Source organism: Varanus komodoensis, unplaced genomic scaffold (assembly GCF_004798865.1).
Source record: "Varanus komodoensis strain SLA01 unplaced genomic scaffold, ASM479886v1 scaffold3, whole genome shotgun sequence".
NCBI classification, from domain to species: Eukaryota; Metazoa; Chordata; class Lepidosauria; order Squamata; family Varanidae; genus Varanus; species Varanus komodoensis.
In genome coordinates, this window is record NW_025335761.1 from 436,688 (window position 1) to 463,110 (window position 26,423).

At 41.4% G+C, this 26,423-nt stretch overlaps 1 protein-coding gene across 7 annotated transcripts in view; it reads right to left on the reverse strand.

Moving 5' to 3' along the window:
• NAV2 (neuron navigator 2) overlaps positions 1–26,423 on the reverse strand; it is a 332,059-nt gene that overhangs the window by 239,929 nt on the left and 65,707 nt on the right. The window contains exon 1 of one of the 7 annotated variants that reach the window (XM_044436709.1): positions 11,345–14,005. The exons of the other annotated variants lie outside the window; for them this stretch is intronic. The gene's annotated coding sequence lies outside the window, so the exon portion shown is untranslated. Of the gene's footprint in view, positions 1–11,344; positions 14,006–26,423 lie in introns of those variants that run through there. 7 annotated transcript variants of the gene reach the window in all.

Consider the following 26,423-nt stretch of genomic DNA (forward strand, 5'->3'; position numbering starts at 1 on the left):
GAGGCAGAACACTTACTGCCAGAGTTTGCACAACAAAACAAGCAACAGCGCATGCTTACCTTGGGTAATACCATGATCTATCTGACAAATGGTCAAGTGATTTCTACTTTATCACGCTTTCCTTCTTCCCTGCTCAGCCCTCCAGCTGCTGACAAGAGCCTGGATGGCTGGAGCAGTTCCTGTAGTTTATTTATTTATTTAAAACATTTCTATGCCGCCCCCATCGCAACAAAGCCTTGGGGCGGCTCACAACAAAATAAATGTTGCCACTCTTTCCAGTGAACTCTATAATAGTTGTATACTATATCATGGAAACCTTGATCCTTGGTTCTGACAAGATGGTAAGTCATGATGACACAGCAAAACAATTGTTTCTAAAGACCAAACTTTCCATGTTGAAATACCACAAATACACAACAACTGGGTTCAGACAACACTACAGACCAACAATGATAAAAAAAACCACCATGGATTGTCATGTTGTCCAAATCAAGCCACTCATGCGTTATCCCAACTATTTATGGTTTGAACCAACCATGGGTAGCTGCTATGTGTGAATCACCTTTATGTGCTTCACAGTGCTGCTTCCATCCTCTTACATATACATTATTATTTAAGAGATTGATCTGAGGAAAAGAACAAGGAAGATCCTGCTGTATTGCTGTTTAAGAGGGCATTTACTAAATCAATCGCTCTAGGGAAAATGAATCTTCACTGAGTTCTGGAACATATGAAGTGTCCATTGATTCATCACCCCTTCCCATTTTTGACTGGCAGTGCTTGCCAAGGCCCCAGGCCAAGGTTATTTCCAGCCCTTTCACCAATGATCCTAATCTTACATTAAATCAGATACTTTCTCCATGCAAAGCATGTACTCTGCCACTAAGGGACAAAGTAGTGGCAGTTTCTACCTATGGATCACTGGTTGTTTACATAAGAACATAAGAGGACCCGTGTTAGATCAGATCAGGTTACTCTAAACAGCTTTCTATTCACTAAGTGGCCAATCCATTGGAAACCCTCAACAGGACAATGGGTGCAACAGCTCTCTCCCACCCATATTTCCCAGCAACTGGCACACATGGGCATATTGCTTCTGATACATAGCATATAGCTATCAGGACCAGTAACCACTGATAACCTCCTTTTCCTCAAATTTGTCTGATTCCCTTTTAAACACATCAATTTGGTGGCCCTCACCACATCTTATTAATTCTGCATTTTAATTATGCACTGTGTGAAGAAATTAATCCCTTTATCTGGCGTGAAGTTCCCACTTATCAGCTTCATAAGATGTTCCTCTAGTATTGTGAAAGGAAGGAACTTCTCTTCTCACGGAATGTCCTCTACTTTAACTAAACTTTAACACTTGGAAGAATCCATTAAGTGGACTTAAGCAAAGTGGCTGTATTTGTGGGCAGAACGGAGGGTTTACCATCTTTCATCCATTCACCCCCGTTTCTGTTAACAGCTGGACCCTACATCTCTCTCATATGTGATTGCTAATATCATGTGTAATACAGACCCTCTTTCTTTCAGATTATGCTGGTTTTGGAGGCCTGAAGAACTGCTATTAAGGAATAATAATTGTCTCAAACACCTATAGGATGAAGAAACTGAAAAAATAATTTCCTTTTCATATTCTTGATTTGCATTAGGATTGTGACAGGTGAATATTGTTTCTGCAAATATAACCAAGCATTTTCCAGTTCACTGGAACAATAAAGATACATCCATCAAAGTTTTGACAGATGGCCTCATAAAGTCAAGACCTGCAGAACACTGCCTGTATGGGAAGAGGAGTAAGACCTAAGGAAACAACTATATTCTAAAATTTGGGAGGTTAAAAACACAGAAAACATGTGAGCATATTGCAGAAAACATGCGAGCATGGCTTTTAGAAGTGCTAAAAGCTTTGCCTTTAACACAGAGAGCTGTGGGAGAGCCCCTGGAATACTAGAAGTATGGCAGAGTTATCCACAGTCTGGATTTATCCACAGACCAAAGACTCTTCTATCATGTATTAAAGTCTCCACTGAAATTTTGTTAATAATTTAGCATATTTGTCTTTAGCTCATCAACCTCAGCTTATTAATCAACAGCGGAGTGAAACGCTATGTCATTAAAAGTGTCGACTTGGGTGATTTGGTAAATGGGTGGGAAAGATATACTCTGTGAGAGAAGTAGAGAGGCAACCTTGTCATGGTTCCATTCCAGCTGCATCCACTGGAGTCCTAGCTGAAAACACACATTTAAAATAAGTTAATAATAATCCAAAGCAGTATTATTGAAGCCCCTAAGTCTAGTATGAATTTATCATTAGAGGCTTTCTGCCCTGTCAGAGTACCAAGGATTTTTGACAGAATTAATACTGCTAAATATTAATATAGTTAAATATATTGCTATCAAAGTTTCAGTCATTATGACAAAAGTAAGGGACAAATGAAGAGACTCAACATTGAAAGGATTACTGTAGGCATGCCATGTTCTAGGTCAGTGATGGTGAACCTTTTAGAGGTCGAGTGTCCAAACTACAACTCAAAATCCACTTATTTATCGCAAGGTGCCAACACTGCAATAAAACCTGAATTTGCTGACCAGCAGCACAAGGGGGCAATGTTCCCCTGACCTCCAGCTTTTGGCAGGCCCTGAAAACGGCATCTGAGTGTATTTCCTACCTTTTGCTAAAATCGCAAGGGGTTGTGTAGACTTGAACTGGCAACCTTTCAGTCAACCAGCCCAGCAGCACAGCAGTTTAAACCACTGGGCCACCTGCATCCCACTAAAATTACAATCATGCAAATCCCTAGCAGCTCACTGACCAGCCATGCAAAAGCTCGGTGAGTCATAACATAGTTGCCTGGTGCCCTTAATCTTTCCGAATATGCGCATGGCTGCTGAGGCGATTGCCATCACTGCCCTAGGTGTTCTGTGCTTAGCTTTGTACTCCCTTGCCCAAAAGGGAGACTGAATGGATTTCTCAGGAGGCTGAGCTGTATTTAAAGGGGGCAATACAAGTCAATTTGGAGAGTCTAAATATATTTCTCACTCGACAACCCCTTCCTAAGCAAATGTCTCTCCAGCTTGGTTTATCACTTTCTAGTAAGCTTTTAATTAATTCTGAAGGGTCAATATGGTCAACAGACCACAAGAAAATATGTAAGGACATAAGGAATCTGAAAGGAATCCTCTGGGAATTTATTCCAGATGAGTTTGCATCAAGACCAAGTGTGGATGAAATAGAATATTTCATCAGTGTTACCTTCATTTCATATTATTTATTTAAAACATTTCTATGCCACCCCCATCGCAACAAAGCCTCGGGGCGGCTCACAACAAAAACAAACAAAATCATACAAAAATTATACACTAAAAATATTAAAACCCGGTGCATCTCGGCTTAATTTTTTTTTAAATCCTACATAATAAATTAACACTTAAAATAAGTTTTAAATAAAAAGGTCTTAGCCTGGTGCCGAAAAACAAATAATGACGGCGCCAGGCGGACCTCTCTGGGGAGCGCATTCCATAGACGGGGCGCCACCACAGAGAAAGCCCTCCTCCGGGAACTCACCCTCCTAATATTATTCACAGAGGGTTCCCGGAGAAGGGCATCTGTTGCTGATCTCAAGGGGCGGGAGGGCATATATGGACGCAAGCATTCCTTTAGATAATATTAATCACAACTGTACTTAGCAATCTAAAGTTTAACACTCTGAAATCTTGTTAAGAAGGTCCTTAGCTCTCTCCCAGTTGAACTCACCTGGAAATGCTTGACTTCGGCAGAATCTAACTCACTGCATGTGCATGTTTTTCCTAATTAAAAAACAAAAGCCTACATTGGGAAGGCGGCTTAATTTAGGCAACTTAAAATTAAATCATTAGATGAGTGCCAGCACCAGAGATTTGAGGGCCCTTCCTGTCTCCTCAGAAGGTGACCTTCTCACCCCCATTTTCATCAGCGGCTTGAGCATTTGCTTGGCAACGAATGAGAAAGTGAGTAGACAGAGGCATCTCCTCCTTTTCGCCATCAGCTTTGTCTGAGCCAAAGTAAGAAGCAGGTGAACAGTTTACAATGACAAAGACAGAAGCAGGTGTAGGGGCAGCTTGTTCGGTGTGGCTCTTTGCAAGTGTCCAGCTGTGTCTACACTTGTGGCTGGGTCTGCCTGCAACATCCTGTTATGTAGTATAGGGGGGAAAATCCACCTGGAGGACTTGTGCATATGCAATACTTCTAATTTCTAAACCAACATTAGCCCATGGTTTCACATTCTGACTTAAGCAAGAATTCTATCTGCTCAAACCACGCTCAATATTACTGCCAACATAAGGGTTAAGTAAGATAGATAGTCTTTGTAGGAAGAGGTTTCAGGGAACCAAGATTCAATTTAGATGCCAGGAAGTACTTCCTGACAGTTAGGACCCCAAGGGTATGGAATGGGCTTCCACAGGAGGTGGTTGAGGCCCCGTTGGTGAGGGTGTTCAAGGATAGGCTAGACATGGGCATGGTGGGCATGTCGTGAGCAGAGCCAGCTGGAGCTGGGGGTCAGACTAGATGGCCTGGGAGACCCCTTCTGACTCACTCTGTTCTCTGTTTCTACGTCTTTGTCTAAAAAAGGAGGCAGAGTAGGAGGATCTCTGCTGTTCTATGTTTTATTTGCTTGTTTGTTTAATCATGGATACATATTAATGGATGTTACAGATGCACCAGTTCATAGAGCTAAGCATTACAGAATTGGGTTATCCATCAGAAAGCAATACTTTATCACCAAATGAAACCAACTAGAAGTGTTATTTTGGGTAGAGGGCCAAGAAGGAACAAAGAAGAAAGCAGATAACAAGTACCTCCATAAATAGGTGCTGTGTAAAAAAGCTTTCCTGGAGAATTTAAAGGTTCACTTACATCTACAATCTAGTTATCCATTCTATAATAACAAAAGATGCCATGCCTGTCTATCAGTCAGCACCATTGTACAAAGACTGTGAAATTGGAATACCTGAAACTTAGCATGCTTTAAATGCATTAATTAATCTCTGTGTTTGGAGCCTGCTGTACAATCTGCTGTGACAGATTCCTCTAAGCAGTACGTAGCTTTGCTGTCAATATAGTTGGAAGCCAACAAGGAGGAGTTCAAGGGACAGAGTTGTTTGGCTGCCCCACCTGCACTGTGGCAGCCTGTCTCAGGTGAATGAAGTGGTGAGGCCTCTCACGGCCTGTGGGGGTGTGCTTTAACACAGGCCACGTCTAGGGGCGCCACTGGGCATGGCGTCACTCAGAAGACTCAACTCTTGACAGCTCTATAACTCTGCTTGCAGTGATTACTGTCTCAATGTAAAGCAATTCCAACTTGGACAAACCCGGGTATGCTAGCTGTAGCGAAATGTCTCGAGTTCCATTTCACATCTCTCACTGGTAGTTACTAACAAAGCAGACTTTTGATGTCCGTTTGTGCACTTTCTTTTGCAGTGCATGAATCAGTCTCTTATGAGGATGACTCAAGGAGACACCGCAGTAACAGCTGAACATTTATTATCGATGGCAGCTACCAAAATTAGAACTGCCCAAAGAGCGTGTTGCGTTCTTTGTTGGCTGACAAAGTTACTCAGAGGGGGGAAAATCCACAGAAAAGCATGTGTTAAAGCTGAGCCTTTCACGGTGCTAAATAAAACCACCAGGGACTTTTGAGATTCACACTGTACTTAAACTTAGCATCAGCACGCAGAAGTGATGCTCACAGGAACGTTCACATTTACTGGTTGTCACAATCTAGCCAAGTGCGAAATACGGTGCAAGTGTAAAACAGAGGCCTGGTCAAAACCTAATTTTCCTAGAAGGTCCTTTAAAAAGGGAATAAAAAATGAATCTCCAATCCTACCCACTAGCAGACAAATTAATGGAGCCCTTTAACCTCCTCCATTTAAACTCTCCATATTTCTGACGCGTGGAATTCCATGAAAAATGGGAAAAGCAGGCTTCCCCTCCAAGAGTGTCATACTCTAAATCTGAATCAGGTCCACATGCAGTTACCCAGAGAGAAAAACTTAATAGACATGGCTCTGTTATGTGCCCTAGACAGAGATTTAGTCTGAGCCTAAAATAGTCTAGCACATCCTGCTGCTACAGGTATTCCTTCTGCCTCACCTCTTTTAGCTCTAAGTTGACAACTGGGTTTCAAGGAACAGCTCTCAGACAGCTAAATCTGGCCATGAGGTCTCCTGTTACTGGATCCCAATCTGAAATGGCAGCATTCTGTATTTCTGCTTAGTAAAAACTTGAGCAGAGAGACTTCCATGAGAGGTCGTTGAGGCCCCATCAGTGAGGGTGTTCAAAGATAGGCTGGACATGTACATGGTGGACATGTCATGAGCAGAGTCAGCTGGAGCCGGGGGTCAGACTAGATGGCCTGGGAGACCCCTTCTGACTCGCTCTGTTTCTATGTAACTGAATCAGTTTTCATAGCTGTCTTTTGTCAGGGTCACTTGATTGAGCCAATGGGGTATGGTGGTGAAGGACTTCCTAGACTGGGGCACAACTCTCTGCTCAGTCAAGAAGCTCACCGGTATGCTTGAGCTAGGAACCTTTCTCTCCATCCGTGATTGTGAGGAAGAATGGTGGATAGAACCATATGCACTGCCCTCAGGGTCTTGGGGGAACAGTAGGTTATACATTCCATAATGCACTTCTGCATTAAAATGGTTGGATCAATTCTTAGTAGTCTGAATTCAGATATTTAATTAATTCACTTTCAATAAGCATTAAAAAGCCTTGTAAAAGCATTGTCGCACTTCAAACTTAGGAGCTAGCATCATTTTCACATTTTAGTAACAGTGCAAAAATGTTAAGAACTTATAATAACATGGCTGTGTTAAACCAGGATTCCAAACTCCCAGAAGCTTGCATAACTTTTCTAGCTTTGGGGGAAATGATTCCAGACCATGAACTTTTGCAAAAGCATTCAATGTACCTCTGAACTAATTTCAAACCTCTGTGCAGATGTTCTCTTATGAAACAAACTGTGATTCTCAACACTTCATACAATTCTGTGAACTTCCTTGCAGGGAAGCATATCTAACAAAATAGGAACAATTTTCACACCAAAAATCACTGCTGCAGCACCCAGCCTTTCAACAGCAGTCACTTGCTATAGCAGGTATTAATTTTCATGACTCTAAATGTATATCTCGTACATGCTTCTTCAGGGGTGCTAGTATACTGATAGAACAGCTCCTCTTTTAGCTTTGCATTCTTCTTTTTTAATATATTTCCAATTTTCACCTTCTATAGGTTTTAATCTGTTCAGATTTCATAATGTTTAACAGAGTGCTTCATCTCACAATAGACCAGTTGTACTCATTACCAAAAAATGCGACTCAAATGTGTTCTTCAGTATTTACTATTTGAATAAACAGGTCTGAGTTTCAATAGAAGACAAGCATGTGAATGCCTTAAAACATTAAAAAAAAAAACAAATACAAAATGGGTAGGAGGATTTACAAGGACATGCACCAAAATTAATAGGGAACACCCAAGTTAAACAGGGACAGCTGGAGCACCAGTATGTTTAACTAAGTACATTTTTCTTCTTTCTTTAGCAGCCCTTCTCACATAATTTCTTTACAATAAAGTCTACATACTTGATACATAGCTTTCTCCCCTATTCTTTAATCAGTCATGCAAACAAGTTATTTTACAAGGTCATACACAGAAAGTCTCCACAACATTTAATCAGAGTTCAAAAATGCAGGTGATATTGTTACCCTCCTTGTAGCACCGCAGTAATCATAATCAATAAGAAACTATGATCTGCTTACTCTTTTACAGTGATCAGAGGAACATTTACTTCGCTCACAAGCTGGGCCCTGGACATTCGTACTTATTGGCATAACCTTTCACGTGAAAGTTAAACAGACATTAGAAAGCAGCCGGCTCTTCTTCGTCAGGGGAGATACAGTCAAGAGTGGAATATATGCTGGCAGTGAAGGCTCAGTAGTTAATTTTAGTGGAGGTCATGCAAGAACCCTGATCAGATTTTCTTACACAGGAATGCTTTGCTCTATCAGCACACCCACCCAATTGCATGCATGCTTCTCAGGCCCCCCTGTCACCTTTTCTTCCCAGTCTGAGTCTGTACAGTCCTGAGCACCTTTTAAAATCTACATAACAATGTACTGCTTTGAGAAGAGTAGGACAAAAAATAAATACGTCACACATCAAACTGTTAATCAAACAATAAAAACACATGCAAGTACCAAGAAATTTACCTGAAGAAGCACATGGAGTTGCTGAATCCAAAGTCCAAAATTGGTTGCTTTTGCCCTTGTTTTCAATGAGGTATGACTGCACCAAGTCACAGGTTATATTAACTGAACATAGCTCCTACCTGAAGATTTGTATGGTGGATATTACGATGCAAACCTTGATATTATTTTAAAGATTGCCCATTTAAAAAAATAAGAAGGGAGTACAGAGAAAACAAGAAGCAAATATCTGTGAATTAAAGACAAATAAGAGTGTGCTCCTGGGTTGGTCTACTAAGAAGTAAGCCTCACTGAATTTATTGGGCTTTATTTCTAAGTAAGTCTTTATAGGATTGTGGCCGAACTTAGATTTCTCGCAGGTTTGAAACAAATGGCCCTTCTTTTTTTAGCCACACCTAAGTGGGAGGTACTGCCAGTTATAGAATGACAGAGGAGGGCAGCTATGACGTACTCAGTCCATTTTTCAGAACATGGCAGTTTTTATAGAACCATTTTATACAGTCATCAAGTGCTAGTAGTGCCCCTTACTAATGAAATAATTTACTAGCTGTGAGTAGGGTGGAAACTACAAACAGATTTAGGGATGAGCTTGTAATAGATTGTACACAATGATAAATGTGACAACTTTAAGGCAGAATTTGTTCTTTGAGCACAATTGGAAGCACAATCTGTCTCCCACTGAAAGCAAGAAATAGCAAAAATAAATCTTCTAATAATGTTATTAAGCGGAATTGAGGCTCATTTACTACCAACAGTGTCACTCAGATACCTGCACAATGCAGGTCACTCAGTGCAGTTGTACAACACTTTTTTTCCTGCATGGAAAGAAACAAGGTAACACCTTGACCCATTGGAAAAGAAGTCCATTGATTGTAGGATTAAAGCTGAAGAAAAAATTTCAAACTGTGCAATACCCATTGTCAAATGCCAGCATGATCATTCTGCACTGGTAGATAAGGCATCCAAAGAGAGAGCTCCCATTTATCAACTGGGCAATCTTACTAGTGTTCACCGTGTTCAAATAAAACCACAGTTTAAAAATATATACACTCTTCGTGTTTTCCTTCTCTGAATTGTTGCATTTTCACCCCATAAATTGGGACTATGTGGCTTCAAGCTCAGTTAAAATAATATACTTATCGTGGTTGCACGGTGCTGTTTTACATAGTTTATATAAACAGATGTCTATCCTTTTATTGTATATCTCATGTATCATGTTTCTACCACCATATTGTAATGCAATGAGGGCAGGAACTACATGTGAATTTCCAGCCATGCCCCAGCCACTACTGGCACTTGTCCATACTACGAGTACTGTTACATACTTCCAACAAAGACCTGCTACCAAGTACAAGGCACTTGATATGGCAGCCTGTTGACAGTTGAGATGTCTTCCCACCCTCCCAGTCCATAATGCCCCTTTCTCTATTTCTTCTGCTATTTTCTCTCCCTTCCCTCAGTTGAGGAAGAAAAGTCCCTTTATTATTGCCCTTTTTGAGACCAGAAATACTTCTCAGTCTGGACGCCTCTCTTTTACTTCAGCAGTCACTGTGTGGGGCATACCTGGCTGGCTGGCATTAAGCCCAGGCAGGCTAGTCACGTCCCCAAATGCTATATATGAAACCGGAGCCATCCGCACAACCAAGGATATCTCCTGCCAGAGAACCTAGCCCAACCCCCAGGTACTCTAGCCTCCCAGGTAAGCACACAAACCACCTGCATTCAAATATACCAATCAGCACTTGCAGTGGGAATTTCAAACTAATGGACATCTGTCATTGCTACCTGGTTGTTAAAGGTATAGAAGGGGAATCCACCATGTGCTTAGGTCAATTGCCTTTTTGCTTGCAATCAAACGATTCTTGAGAATAAAATACAGCTTTGCTCCTCTCTTTCTTGTTGTGCTTGATTGGGTGGAGCGCACCAAGTCCACACCCTTTGTGTCCTTCAACTGCCTCATGCACAGTCTCACTGCTCTTTTACTCCGAGGAATGCATGTGTGTAAGCCAAAAGGAGGGGAAATTATAGCGGAAGCAGTGTTTCAACCTGCAGTTTGTACCTGTTCATGACAGTTCAGTGTTACATTTTTTTCTCTCAAGCTGTTTAGACTGTAGGTTTTACTCCAAGGAATCAGATATTTCAGACTTAAAATCCTGTTGCTGAAGCAGACGTTTATACATAGGCAAACACTCAAGGCATGAAAAGGACTAAGTCTGGTTCAGCTCCATTTTCCTTTACAGACCACTGGCTTGTGGCACCAGGGTTGGCAAATTCAAGCTCTGTGCAGCCCGTTGCAATGAAAGATGGGCAGCATCTCCAAGGTTCATGTTGCATTGACTCCAAAAGGAAGTTGAGCTATTTCCTCAGATGTCAGTAAGAAATGAGCCAATACTACAACAGGAAAAAGAAGCCATTCCAAACTGCCTTTCCCAGCTTCCAGTTTACTTTTGGGGATTTGGAGGTTCACAATATATGAGATGTTAGGCCATGAATTCATCTCCAGCTCCTATTTCAGTCCTACCTAGAGAAGAATTCCAGGGCACTTGTAGGTCTGCCTTAAGGAAACCTCTGAAGCTTATATTTGGTCCTGAGCCCAGTAAGTACTGCTGACCTTTTTCGTTCCAGCAGAGATGGCTAGCCCTTTGGTTTCCAACATGGTGCCTGTGTGCATGTCCCCTGACACTTTCCAGGCTCCCTGCCTTCCTGATTTGTATTTTATTTCTGAATTTCCTTTTTCTTTAAGGGAAAAATACTAGGAGGCTGGCGTCCTGCAAAGAGGACTGCTTCCAGTGTCTGTCTGAATTCAAAAGAGTAATGTTGTGTTTTGGAGCTCATCTCTGCTTGTACTTCACTAGTCCCACTTCGTTCAGGGCTTCTTTCCATGTCTAAACAGACATAGGATTGCATCTTTGGACAAACTACTTTCCTTTAAATGCCACTGATTTACCTTCCGGGAAATGGATACTGGTAACCTGCCACAACCACCACGGTAGCCACTTTAAGGATCAGCAATCCCCCAACCTTGTGGCAGCCATCTTGTGAGATCACCCAAGACACTCTCTCAAATTCCAAGGTATGCACTTACCCCAAAAGGCCAAGGACTGTAGTCTTAAACCTTGAATAAAAACACCCATAGCAGTGAATTCGTTTTGCATCAGTGCAGCTGGCTGGATTGGTTGGGCTTTTCAGCCCAGCATTTAAGACACTTTGCCTCTATAATTAGAACTGTTTTGTCCTCATTTCCAAAATGTATGCCACCTTGCTTCCCTCTGCTATGCCCACCCACACACTTGAAGATATCAGCAGAATACCGGAACTTTCTTGCTTACAATCAAGTATTCCCCAGCGACAGTGGAGTGATGGTACTTAACACTAAGTAAAGTAAAGTAGCCACTTCAGTTGCTGATAGCCAGAGTACATTTTGTCCTCTACAAAATGCACAATATTTTTGTAATGACATCCTCATCTATTTAGGGGTTTGGGGGAAAGCCTCTAGAACGCTTCTAAAAGAGTAATTAATGTAGATGCATGTGACAGCGAAAATTATGTACTTTTCAGGAAGCAGTTAAAACAACTACTACGACTGAACTAGTCTTCCATAAAATAAACTGTTGAACTGTTGGGTTCCTATCCTTCCCTTTTGTAAGTTGAGTGCTATCATTTAAATATGAAGGACAAGCAAGCCTAGATTACAAGGAGGCAACGTCTCTCCAGGTTCCAAATATTAAAACAAAACTGGCCAAGGACCGTGTCTGAACAGGTTCTGTTTGCTTCACTGGGCTTGATGTTATAACCATAGACAAGTCCATAAGGACTGATGATTTAAAAAACCCTTCACTGACTTCAGTCCTATGCATGGCTTTTAGCAAACCTTGTTTCAACTGCCCGAGACCCAAAAAGTCAAAGTACACATTAACACTAATCGTGGAGCAATTTTTCACAAAACCCCACACAGCTGTCATGGTACTAAAAAGATACTTTTTCCTTTTTTAAAAAGCGTCTGTACTTTTGCAGGGAGGGGAGACCACAGGGGAAACAGAAGGCAGCTACTAATCCAAATCAGGGTTCTGCACATTTACTCTAGGATGGGTTATCTTCAGCTACACACGATGCAAGTGTCATAACCTCTAGTATGAACCAAGCAAAAAATTACCTTCAATACATAGCATGAAGAGACCATGTCTCTTCCTTTTTCATATTCAAAAATTTGCACAGGAGGCCTGTTCTGGACTGGGACTAATGAGGGGTAAGGAAGCTTTATTTTTGCTCTGCTTTCTAGTGTGTTGACAACTCACACCTGCAGTTTTATTAGAGAAAATGCCTCCATTCTCTTCAATGCAAGCATTTTCTTCCTGTTAAACTGCAGGCATAGCACTTTCCCTGATCTGAATTGGGAACACAGTGGAAGACAAAGGCCAAGGCTCCCAAAGGGTCAGGTTTTCTGCTCTGACTTGCAACTAAAAAAATAAATTTGAAGGTAAATGTTGAAGGTAATATTTTTCACCATGGCCAATCAAATGCCTCCAGGAAATCCACAAGCGGGATATGACAGCAACAGTTCCTTTCTAGAGCTGTTTGAAAACAGCCTTTCAAAATTGCCCACTGCATAGCCATAAAAAAAATACAGGGACTTTTCCACTAAATTTCCCCAAGGGAAGAAGAAACTTTCTAGCAGTTTTCAGCGGTAAGGCTCAGCATTAGCAGTGGCTGTTGTACCTGTTTTCTTTTTCCTAAGGGATGTCATCTGTTTGACACTGCTGCTGGTTTGCTCTTCTTTTGAGCTTACCTTGTCCTTGTGCAGTCTATTTCACCCTCCACCACTCTGCTGCCTCCCTAGCCAGCCACATTTCCTAATCTGGGAGGGGAAAAATATCACAATGTCTTTCCCTGGGATTTAATTGAAATAGGGAAAATGAGGGAGCCTGCCATCCACCGAAGAGATTGTACAATGAAAGACAAGCCATTCAGCCTCCTCACTTTAAGTATAGTAAGCATAAGAACCAAAAACCCCAAGAATGGCTTCTAGAAAGTGATTTATATCAAATTGAAATGACAGGCTTAAAAAAAAGGAAAGGAAAGAAATTTTGACACAGAATGTTTCTTTTCCTGTTGTTTTTCTCCTGCAATAATTACTTGGGAGCATCTGCCTCTGAACCTAGAGATTCCACATCCGGGCAAAATGTTACCTGCGCTTGGTGTTAACATTTATTTGATTTTCTTATCTACCAAAGTGCTAGTCTTCCTTTCAATTTGGGGTCACACTTTAATTGGACACACACTGAACCATAGAAAGAAAGGGCTGCAAATTACACAGATTTGTAATATAAAATGGGCAAGCCCTTCTGTGCAAGGTGTTTGTGGTTGCTTAATCCCACATATATATCTTTCCACTGATCAATGGACTCTTCCTGAAGAATTGGCAACATCTCCATGCTGTAAGCACAATAATTAAATACCATGAAACTATCTTTTAAGATAGCACAGGCACTGTTCAGCCTTCATTAAGCACTTTTGAAATTCATTGGCATCAGAGGCACCACTAAACACATTGTTCAACTCTCTCACATTTAAATCAGTTACCTGAAGTAATGCTAACACATTCACTGAAAGTAACCAGATGATTAAATGAGATTGAACAGCTTTTGGTGTAAGCACAGTTATGATCACAGTCTTGATACCCTTAAAACTCTTAAGTTTATATAATTTATGTACAGTGAAATAAAAATATTTCCTATTATTATCTTTAAAAGGATGAGATTGGGTCCAGCCTTGGCTGTGCACCAGCAGAAAAGAAACTGTTGGTGGAAGAGACTCCCTCCCCCCCCCCCCCCCCAGCTTATAAACCTTTTCCATGGGAACCTCAAAATTCTCTTCTGTGTGGGATAAATAGCTTTTGGAAAAACATATATTTTAATTGCTGTCTGACAAAAGACAATGGGAAAGGTCCTAAATGTGCATAAAACCTTAGGTACATAATTGAGGCCCGTCACAATTACCATTACTTTAGGTGAAAAATGAACATCTGGAACATCTTTAAATGACCTTTGGCTTTAAAGAAAGAGCAAGAGAAAGAAACTTAGCTTGAAATGGGTTACTTGGAGTGGAAAAGTAGTGAAGGAGGAGATGTTTAACCTGTTCTTCTCATGCTGTTTTCCCACTGACATATCTGGCCTCTTGCATCTTATTTAGGTTTTTTTTAAATGTCAGGGGGGAAAAAATCATATAATATCCACATGGGCATTGGACTAAAGCACCAAAAGGATTCTAGAGTAATAATATTCTACAAGTGAGGCTTGATTATTGATAATCCCTCCGTCCTCTGTGTTCTTGCACTATTGACAAGATGGTCCATGGATAAGCATCTTAACAAGATATGGGAATATATGTTCTTTCAGGCATCTTGGGCACAAGTCAGGTTCTGGGTTTAAAAATATTTTTTTAAAAAGATGCAGAAAAACTAGAGGAGGACAACAGGGATGACAACAAGGATGATTCAGGGGAGTGGGGGCAAAGTCCTATGAAGAAAGATTGATAGAGATGGGCATGTTCAGCCTCAGGAAGAGAAGACTGAAGGGAGATATGATATCACTCTACAAGTACCTCAAAGGCTGTCCCAAAGAGGAAGGGCAAGATCTCTTCTCATCCATTCCAGAGTGCAGGTCACGGAATAACTGACTTAAGTTAAAAGAAACCAGATTTAGACTAGACACCAGGAAGAATTTCCTCACTGTCAGAGCAGTACAACAATGGAACCTATTACTTGGAAAAGTTGTGGGCTCTCACTTGCCAAAGACATTCAAAAAGCATTTGGACAGTCATCTAAATGGGATAGCGTAACTTTATGTCCTGCAATACTAAGGGGTTGGACTGGATGGCATTCCGGCCCCTTCCCAACTTACTATTCTATGATTCTATGAAATGTGCCCCAAGAAACTCATCTCTTCAGAGAGCAAACTGAATTGTTCAGCACTGAATTGTTCAGCATCAAGCTCCCAAACTTTCAGTATATGACAGCACTACCATCTGATTGTCCATTTAAGCACCATTGTACAAGGAAAAACATACATTGAAAAATGAAAACTTAGATGGCCTGTCCCAAGAAGTGCTTTACTTTTGCATCATTATATTCCACTGTCAGAATGAGCCAAATGTCCTATTTGGTAAGCATAAAATAGCTGAATATTCTATAGATCTTTACAGAGTAAGAGCTAAATGCTTGCAGGCTCATCTATGCACACATATGTGCACAAATACAGGGGCTGGTTGTTCTTGCAAATCTGTCTAGAAGTTTCTAGTGTGAAGCAACTGGCAGCCAAGTGTTTCACAATGATCTATTTGATTAAAACAAGCTAATGGTTGAAAGAACAGTAGCTGCCATCCATCAATAGGAGGCAGCATTTATTCTGGTGCATTGTCATTGGTTAGGGTAACCAGATGCATAATCTGATATGTTCTGGGAGTTGACTAATTTTACATCAAAGAACAATGTTGTTGCCATAAATCTCCTTAGTTAGATTGTGCTAAATATATCACACAGGTTTTAAAATAATGAAGTGTTGAATTAATCTCAAACATACATAACAAATATAATCAAATCATCTTGTGTTTGGCCATCTGTTTCACAGATGTAAACCAAAGCAAATTTTCTACTGACTGCTAACTTCCTAAATTAATTGTCCATTGTGACCCTGCTGTCAGCTCAGTTGCCCTCGCTTCTGTTCAGACATTTCTGGGACATGTATTAGTAGAAGCATCAGAGGTACTTTCCTACTGCAATTCCATTTGTTGCTGTTTAAACAGTTGTGCTAGTTACTGAAAAACAACATTACATCCACGAATAAGATTATAAAGTTCACCAAGATTTTTTTTAATGCCAGAAATCATACTGTTAGGATAATCAGGATGGAAAATGGTTTTCAAATTGTACTTTCTTATCCAGTCATTCATTCTTTCTTACTCAATCTCTTTCTTTCTTTCTTTTTCAATCATTTTATTTCTTGATTTCCGATTGTGGCTCACCCCATACCAATCATAACAGTTTGAGAATTCTGAAAAAGATAGGAATTTAATAGTACAGCGGTACCTTGGCTCAGGGACACCTCAGTTCATGACCAAATCGGGTCATGAACAAAAAATTCATAAAAATTTGGACTCAGGTCACGAACTCCGCATTGGGTGACGACCGTGATCATAGCCATCTCCCCACCCCCCCGAGTGAGGAGATGGCCACGAGCGTGCTGGGGGTGGAGGGGGAGATGGCCGAGAGCATGCCCGTCTTTCCTGTACGAGCACGCCCATAATTGTGCCCATCTTTCCTGCACAAGTGCAATGGCAATCTTGGTCATCTCCACCCCACCAGCACGATCATGCCCATCTCCCCCCCCCCCCCAAGCGTGCCTGCATTCGCACCCATCTCCCCCGCCCCCGAGCGTGCCGGGATGACAGGTGTGTGCAGCGATGACGGGTGTGATCGCAGTCATGCTGGGGGGGGGGGCGGGGATATGGCCACGCTCATGCTCAGAGTGGAGGTGCAGGGAGATGTCCACAGATCTTTGTTGTTGTCACTTTGCTTCACATTTTTCTGATTAAAAAAATAGTTACAGAACGGATTAACCCTATTTACATTGAACCTTATGGGGAAATGTAACTTGGTTCATGACCCATTTGGGTCATGACCAGAGTCCTGGAACGGATTAAGTTTGTGAGCCAAGGTCCCACTGTACTATAAATAATAGTAATGATACTTAGACTGACTATAGCTCAGGTACACTGCTTATACTGTATATAGCCTTCCTTATCTTAGTGAAGCCCAGACGTTTTGGTCTACAACTCTCCTCATTCTTGACATGGCTGCAGCTGATGGTAGCTGGAAGGCACCATGTTGGGAAAGGCTAAGCTACAATGTTCAAAACTCATTCCTGTAAGAACAGCTGCTGAGGAGTAGAGCTCACTGGACACCATAACTGAAAGATGCTGAAAAGCCTACCTAATAAGAATTGGTAGATGATTTTGAATAATCTGTGCTATAGAATATGATTCAGATGATTCTCTTCAAATCCCATAATGCCTTTTCCCTTTACCAAGAGCTGCACATCATTCTCAACACATTAACACATAAAAATCCAACCACAACATGACAGCAGGCAGAAAGAAGAAAATATATGTCTCCTTCGGGCCAATGACATAACTCTGCAAATATGATCAATGCCCTCTTACATGTTATCTATGGAGTTAATGGAAAGCAGTAGTTTGATGCGCTTCTCTCAGGGGAAAAGCCAGCAGTCTGTATGCTGGGGAGATACTCAAGAAAACACCAAGCCTACAAATTGAGGCCAGACTGCCTTGTTTCGTAAAATATGGGCTATTTTATATTTTCAAATTATATGGTCTGCTAAATCATTTGGTCAGCAAGCCTCTACAGTTCAGAAAGCATATCAGAAGGAATTGCATATTAATTATACTGCCTACATCACTGATACCAGTGCCAGAGGCAAGTTAGTAATGCTCTTAACCAGGCATTGCAGTGGACTCAAACAAAACTATGTCTGGATTGCTTCAGCACTTACAACTGATGCTGCTGAAAATTTGCTCAAAAGTATAGCAACAAAGAAAAAAAATCTACCCAGCTAAAATGCTGTGCAGGATGAAAAGGGTGGCTAAAAGTACTAAAAAAAAACAAACCCATTCGGATGTGAAATCCATACAAGTATAGAGAACAAGCACTTGGTCCATTAAGCATTTAAGAACCTACACTCATGATTACACTTAATGACTTTTTGCCAGTACTTTGTACTGGGGTGTAATTCACTTTGAATGGACAGGAATCTTTGGGCATTAAATGGCACTTTCCACTGGTACAGTTATATGTAAAGAGCATGTATATTACTGGCTTGAAGCCAGACATCAAGTATTATAGTGACATTAGCATCAAGCAACCCATACTATTCCGCTCTTTTACTGGATGTCTCCATTGCTTAATTTATAGGATGAAAGGTGAAGGGCTCAAATTAGTTCCTACATACATTTAATAACACACACTCAATACAAGTATTGGTTTACTCTCTCTAAAATAAAAGCAACTACTGGTTCCTAACCTTCAGTTTCACTGTTTGGACCTACACCAACACAATGTTTATTTTGTGCACAATCACACATGTGGTCTCCAAATAAATAGCTTCCTCCTGCACCTCCAAATAGCACATCCTGAGATGCCCACACCGCAGAGAAGCCCCTGGTCAGAAGGAATGGCAAGCTACTGTCTGCAATGGCACAGCGGAAGGAGGATAGGTCTGAAGAAAGCAGTGTTATATCGGAAGAATGTTTGCCCACTCAAAATTCTAAGGGTAGGGAAAACAAGTTACACATTGTCTCCATCCCTTATAAACTCTGGATAGGCATTGCGTGCTTGGAGTGTTCAGAGTAGTCTCCCTTCTCTTTCAAGCACCAACACTACAACCAGTGATTTGGGGGAACCGAAAAAATGTGTGCATAGAAATGGGAGTTCTTTTCACTTTGTTGCACTGTGATTTATAAGGGACAATCACACATAAGATGCAAACATGAAATGTCATGGGGCTGGATCCAGATTTCTTCATATTTCAAGAAGACCCACTGAAATTAATGAGACTTAAGTAAGATGAACTGAATTAAATAATTCCAGATCAATTTGGCTTCAGACCTGCCTATGAGTTAGATTGCTTTGGTGGTCTTCATGGATGGTCCACATTGGAGAATGGACAGGGGGAGTGTGTCCTGCCAAGGATGGGAGCTGAAGGAACTCTTTTACAGTGGTTCCAGTTCTTCTTGGAGTGTGTATTCCGAAGGTGGTGCTGGAGGACTTCATTTGGCCACTGTGGCCATTGGCTTATGGCAGTCCCTCTTTTCCCTCCAAGTAAATGAACACACACACACACACACATATATATGTTTTATATATAATAAAAATAAAAAGTTTGGCGTGGTTGTCGAGTTCTGTGTTTCAATCGCTGGTGACACATGAAGCATGGAGTACTCTGCTTTCCATCTAAAGAATGGATTTTTTTCTGTATTGTACACTGCCAGAGAACATTGGGTTATTAAGTGGTTTAAAAATATAATAAACAAAGCCAAACAGTCTGTTCAAGCTTTAAATCAGCATGTCAAGTCAGTAATGGGCTGGATGAACATGAACAAACTGAAGCTTAAGTGAAACAAAATGGAAATATTCCTGGTCAGCTGACAGTCAGGTCAGTTTCAGCTTGTCTTGAATGGGGTTGCATTCCCTTAAAGTCTTAGGTTCGTAGTTTGGTTATACTTCTGCATTCAGCCATGAACACAGATACTCAAGTTTCAGTGGTGGCAGACATGTGTTTGCATATGTTAAGGCCAATGTGCCAAGTGGTCCCATTCCTAGGGATTTCAGATCTTGAAATAGTGGTACGTGCCTTTGCTACATCCATTTAAGCTACTCTAATGTGCTCTATATGGTAGATGAGATAGGATTTCAAATGATCAAGAATGCTGTAGGCTAATGACCAAGGTTGATTATAGGGAATATGTGACTCGCTTGTTAGTCCATTTTTGACCACTGGTTAAGACCCACAAAGACTTACACAATTTGGGACCACGTTATTTGAAAGACTAAATTTTGTCCTAAAAGTCTGCAAAAAATTAATATTCCTGGGAGAGGCCCTTCTCTTTATCCCACGCCAATAGGAGGCCTGACTGGCAGGGACATACAAGAAGCTGCCTCCAGGCTCTGGATGTCCACGCCAGTCCTTAATGTCTTCCTGCCAGCCGGAAAATATGGTTTTATTAACACATGCTTTTGGCTTTTAAACTGACCTGTTTTCTGAAATACATTTTAACTGGCAGATTCTGTTTATTACTTAATGTTACTGATGTGGTTTTCATTTGCTTTTGCATCTTAATAACAATTGTGCAGTTTATCTTACGGTGCCTTGAAAAGTATTCAGCCTTCTTTGACATTTCCACATTTTGCTCTGAAACCTGAAACTGAATTAAGTGTAATCATCCTCTGTGCCATTTGATGTACCCAAGATATGCAGCACTGTGAAGTTGCCACATATTGTTTTTTATGGTGGCACAGAGGAAACAAAAACAAACTGGCACTTCTTGGTTGCATAAATATTGACTCCACACTTGGCAAAAGGAGCTTGGGCAGCAATTACAGCTGCAAGTCTTTTCGGGTAAGCCTGTATCAGTCTTGCATATCTGGATCAGTTAGTGCCTGCTCCTTTTTTTCACAAAACTGTTCCGCTTCTGTCTGGTTGGATAGGGAGAGTGAGCAGCAGTGTTCAAGTCTTGCCACAGATTCTCAGTTGGACTGAAGTCTGTGCTTTGACTGGGCCATTCTGAGACATTCAGGTTTTGTTATTAAGTGTTTCTTTGGCTGCATGTTAAGGGACATTGCCTTGCTAGAAGTTGAACCTCTTCCTCAGACTCCAGTCCCTTGCAGACAGGATTTCCTCTAGAATTTCTCTCAGCTGGCTTCCTTCCTCTCACCCTTCCTCTTTCCCAGGCCCTGCTGAGGAAAAGCATACCCACAACACAATGCCACTGCTGCTGTTGTTCCCCATGGAGATGTCGACAAGCACTGTTGGCCTTGCCCACATAGAGCATTTTACAGCAAGGCTAAGAAGTTCAACTTTGGTCTCATCAGACCAGAGGACCTTTTTGTATGTGTTTGCTGTGTCTCCATATGCCTTGTTGCAAACTCCAAACAAGCTTTGGTGTGGGTTTGTTTCAGCAATAGCTTCCTTATCACTACTTATTCCATAAAGCCAGCTTTGTAGAGTGCCTGGGTGATAGTTGTCCCATGGACAGTTTCTTGCATCTCATCTGCAGATCTTCCAGCTTCTTCCGAGTTACCACTGGCTGTCGCTTCTCTGACTAATGTCCTCCTGACCAGGCACTGAGTTTTGGTGGATGGCTTTCTCTGTGCATGGTTGCAGTTGAACTATATCTCTTCCATTTTAGAATAACAGATTGAATCCAGTTCTGGAGGATGTTCATGATTTGGGAACTTTTTAATTTTTTAAAAAATAACCCAACTCTGATTGGTATTTCTGTACAATTTTATCTTGAAGTTGCTTCCTCTGATACACACTTGCACTCTTATGAAATGTAGGGCAGCTTATAGACACCATATGAATGTTCCACAGTGCTCTGGAGTTAGCTTGATATACCATAATTCTGGAGCACAGAGGAAATTTAAATAGCAGCAACCAGATACGCCTCATGAGCTCTTGCAGGCATTTACCACCAGGTATGACTGCAAGGGCTCATGAGAGGATCCTTAGTATGAAAGGGGGCACAAATTTAGAGGGGCTTCATCTCAACCCAGGAGCAGTTCCTGTGCCCAACTCAACTCACAGCAAGCATATATTAAAACAACAACAACACCCAGCTTGCTCCAATTTCTGTCTACATAATCCTAAAAGGAAATGCAAACATTGTATATAACTACTCAATCAGAGTGGGCCCAGTTCTGTCGATCCTGCCTGGGAGCTGCCATCCTACGGTCTGAAGCACCTATGTTTTTTCTCCAAACCTTGCCCTTGATTGAAACTGTCATGGTCCCAGATGTCCTGCTGCCACTGGAGTCATCTTCTCAGCATGGGCCAGAAATTTCAGAGCCAGGTCACCCCTCATAAACCCCTTGGAAGATGGCCTGGCACCTTCAAGGGTGATGTCTTTCATCTTCTTCTTGGAGAGGTAGAAAGACCAGTTTTTGAGGCAGAAGGTATACTGGGTCACCTAACTCCTCCAAAACCTGGTGCCTTAAGATTTGCAATAGGAGGCAATGGAGAGTTTGCCCACTGAAGAGGACTGCTCCTCAGGTGGGCTTTCCTCATAAGGAGGGAATTTTAAAAGCCTTTAATATATTGCAACTGAGCAGTAGATGGGACTCTGGTAATTCCAGCTATCACAGCCCTCACTTGAAACTGGGGAACTGATGGAAATCATGCTGTTGCTGGGTCTCCTGTGTCTTGCTCCTTGCTCACGTTTAGGCCCTTGTGCTTTTGACCTTTGCTGTCTGTTGGAACTCTGATCATACTTGACTGACATCCTGTACATTTGACCTTGGCTGGGTCTCTGACTTTTCTTTGGAAAATCCATGTTTGTCCAGTAAATTGTGCTTGACATTTGGCTTGGTTTGACTTCTCTGTTGAAATTTGCTTTGTGTTCACATAACAAAAAACTGAACTTAGATCAAGCAAGACAAAACCCCAAATCTTTTGTATGCAAAAGGCATGCTATGTCTTGGAACTCTTTAACCTATATCCTTTCCAATGCTTTCTGACATGTGGTCCTTAGAAATACCTCTCTTTTCTGACATGATCTGTATGTACTTGGATACTTTTGAGCTATACTGCTCCATAGTACAAGTACAGGGATGAAGTATCAGAAGCAGCCCTTTCATTTCAAAAGGTATCTTCAATGTGGGCCAATATGCATGCAATGCCTTTGGAAACAATGCCTTTTGTTAAGGAATCCAAAGGTCCATGGGAATCAGTCCCAGTTGACTCGGTGAATCTGATTTCTGAGTAATTTTGGATAGGCCTGGCTTAATGCCACTATGCTGGTATGACTATTAGTACAAATTCGAACCTTTTACACTTTGAAAATGAACAATGAACACATTCCTTTCTGTGTTGTTTTTTTAAACATTTCTGCTATGGAACTTGGAAAGACCCATTCCTTCTCCGAGTGTTGCAGTCTCCTGAGAGTCAACAGAGGATCAGTCTAGCTGAAACTGTTATTGCTGTGTGTTCACCTAAGACTGACAGGCCTCATAAACAAGGCTTATTGGCAGTTGGGCCAACTGATTCCTTATGAAAGAACCATGCACAATTAGCACTAGATGTTTCTAAATGGGCAAGACAGCTGTCTGACAACAACCAATTTCACAGTGGCAAATGGCCCAAGCATCTTCCTCTCTAAATGAAATGAACAAAATTTGAGTTGTTTTGCCTCGCCTTGTGGGTTGCCTTGTTTTCCAATTGAGTGTAGTATATAAGAACACTTAGTGACCAAGTAAAGAGACTTTTCTAACAAACAACAGTGAATGTTGCATTAACTGAACTGAAGACAGAGTTTAGGTAGACCACTGGTGTCAAATGAATGCCTGATTCGCACTGCTATTAAATGCAAGGAGGCAAGCTGCCACTGTAGCACCCTCCCTTCAAAGTGACCCCAATTTAGGCTTTAAAAGGGCTTAGTGGCAATATCTTCAGCCACCATTCAGTATTAAGGATATCAAAAGATTATCCTCAAGAAGTGAAAGTCAGCCCAGTATCTATAGCTATTTATAAGGTTTAAAACCACAAAGGCTGTGTTCTGTCATGAGGATTTAAGGAACTATTAATACAAGCAGAATATCTACTGAATTAATACGAATATTCTAGATGCATGTATTTAATACAAGTTTAATCGGAAGGGGTTGTGTCTTCAGCGAGAACAGACACTGGCGGCACTGCACTACAAGCTGACCATCCATTACTCCTGACGATTAAACAGCTCCATTACTCCATCCATTGCTCTTCAGATTAAGTAGCTTGCAATTTCACAGAAAAGAAAGAAAAGATTAGTTCTCTCGTAATAATCTGTATGGAAAGCATGGAAAAAACACTCTGTCCTTGTCCATAAGTCAGCAGTTCGTTTCTATGGAAGGTTGCTACTTTTCTTTTGTTTCCCGTGGCAAGCCAGCCCTAAAGTGGGTGACCTTTTCCGGCACCCATCAGTACTCCATTTCTATTGGTAATGGATTTTAATTTAGTAGCTAAAAGTTTAGTAACTGGTGGCCAAGCACAAAGGTCATCCTGCTTGTATCACATTTGTCCCAGAGACTTCGGGTTGCTGCTACTCACACTGGGATCCACAGTAAAAGAAATGTGTGTGACCATCATCTCAAGTCCACGTAGCACCGGACATTTATGTTTCTCTCCTTTTAGTTAGTCTAGTCATAAGCAGTTCAGTAATGAAGAGAGATGTTTGGCCATTGAAGAGAAGGTCCCTGAAGGCAAATGGAGGCTCCGGTACGGAACTGACATGACTACATCACCAAGTTTTAAAAGGAGGCTGCCAATCTCGGGGTATTTTTTTAATTGCACTCCAAGACAGACCAATACCTGAATGAAACAGAATCCCTGTTCAGGTGTTACATACATAGGTGAAATCAAACTGTGAGACAACACCATGCTGAGTAGCTCCTCCCCTGTTAGAGGAGGTTGCCCTTTTCCCTTGGTGTCCATGTACAGCAGGAGGCCTTCCTCAGAGGGGGACAAGACATGCCGATGTTTCCGCACAAGCTGGAGCCCCAGTAGCAAAGGGTTTGAAGTTGCATGGAAGTCTCCACATGTGCAACTGTATGCATGATGGTACCCTCCCTGCAGATATGCATACAGTGTGTGTGTGTGTATGTGGATGGCAGTACAATGGGCCAATCATTACATTTGACAAAAGGAGCAAAGTTACTTCAGGATGTGGGAGAATTTTGGACCTGCTCCCAAAACATATGGACATGTTCCAATCACAACCAAACAGGAACATGAGCAGCAGCACAATTCTCAGGCATTTTCCACAAACTCCTAAACTTGCACTTGCAAGCACACACTTGTATAAATGTATGTTTCTGAAAATACACACACATTTCCTTCCACATATGGAGCTCAACTGGGGGAAAATGCTTATTTTAAAAATCGTTTTTCCAATTAAAAGAAAAAAGACATGTGAATAAAGCAAGCTTTGAAGAAGAATTTGGAGAACCTCAGCAAGCTGGAATACAACATGTTCGCCATGCCCACTTGGCATGGTGCTGTGCCCAGCTCATGTGTTGCTTTCATCGGTTTAGATAGTGCTGGAATGCTGCTTATATCTAATGAACTACAGAAGACTTTGCTCAACAGAACCCATACAGTTGGCAAGCTTAGGTTATTCTGAAATGAACGGATATCTGGCTTCATTCTAGGGCACCCTGATCTTCAAGAATCTGCCTCAGACTGAAGCCACAAGCCAGTGCTCCTCTTTCCCCCATCAGTGGCCGGCTTCATGCTAAAACAGCATCGTGTGGCACATGGCCTTGTAATGGAGTTCCAGCAGAATGGGTTTTTTTCTCTCCTTTATCAGACTGCCTACAGGTTCTGACTCTGTTGCACAGGCTTGAAAAGCCAAAACTTTGTGTTCATTGTGTAACTTCCTAGCAATATGTTTAGCCTCTGCAGCACAAACTCCAGCGGTACTTGGGTGTGAGCAATGCTATGGAAACCCCTATTTTAAACATAACACTCAGAAGTACATTCCAATATGACCTGTGGAAATGTGCCAAGGGTTACAAACTAAGAGCCAAACTACATATTACATGTGAAGGCATGTATTTAAACCCAAAGGGATGTCTCTTCTAGAAAACAGCAGATTTGGGAGAGGGGCCAACTTAAAGCAGATAATTAGCAGGATGGAAGAAGGGCTTAATCCTTTTATCCCCAAGTCACAGGCCATGCGAACTCTACAAAGGGTCCCAGGTGCATGTTTACCTTTACAGTCTTGTGAAAGAAAGTCACAGGGTGGGATGAACAGAGTGGCAGTGGAAAAGCAGCAATGAAGAGAAGGATGAAGCTCCGCTCATCACTTTAAATACGCATCTGCATGTCAAATGGTTCAAAACAAGGACAGGGCATGGCAGTGGGCAGCTTTTGTTGTTGGCCACGTTTCTGCTCCCACCAATGTATTTCAAGGATATACACTGATTTCACACTGGTAGAGTCGAAACTACCATAAAGTCACTGTAAAAACCAGCTCAGCTTTCTTTGTGTTTTGAAATAATCACTCAAAATAGCTATTTACAAAGGTGACATGGTTGCTACTTTGGCAGCAGGATTGGTGTAATACAATAAAGAAGAGAGCTAATTATCTTTTTGTGATTCAGGCCAAGAGTAATTTATCATAAAACAAGAGTGAATCAGAATAAGAATATAAAGCACGATAGGCAAATAAGGCAAAACCATGTTAAGGGAGATAAACGACAAATGTGCTTATTTATCTTAGCAGAAAAACTCTTTTGACACAAGCAATGCGTCTTTTCTGGAAAACGGCTTGCTTTCATTGCTGTCTGATGGTCTGTTCTGTTCCTGTTGGGTAACAGTGTTCACCTAATACTTATAGGT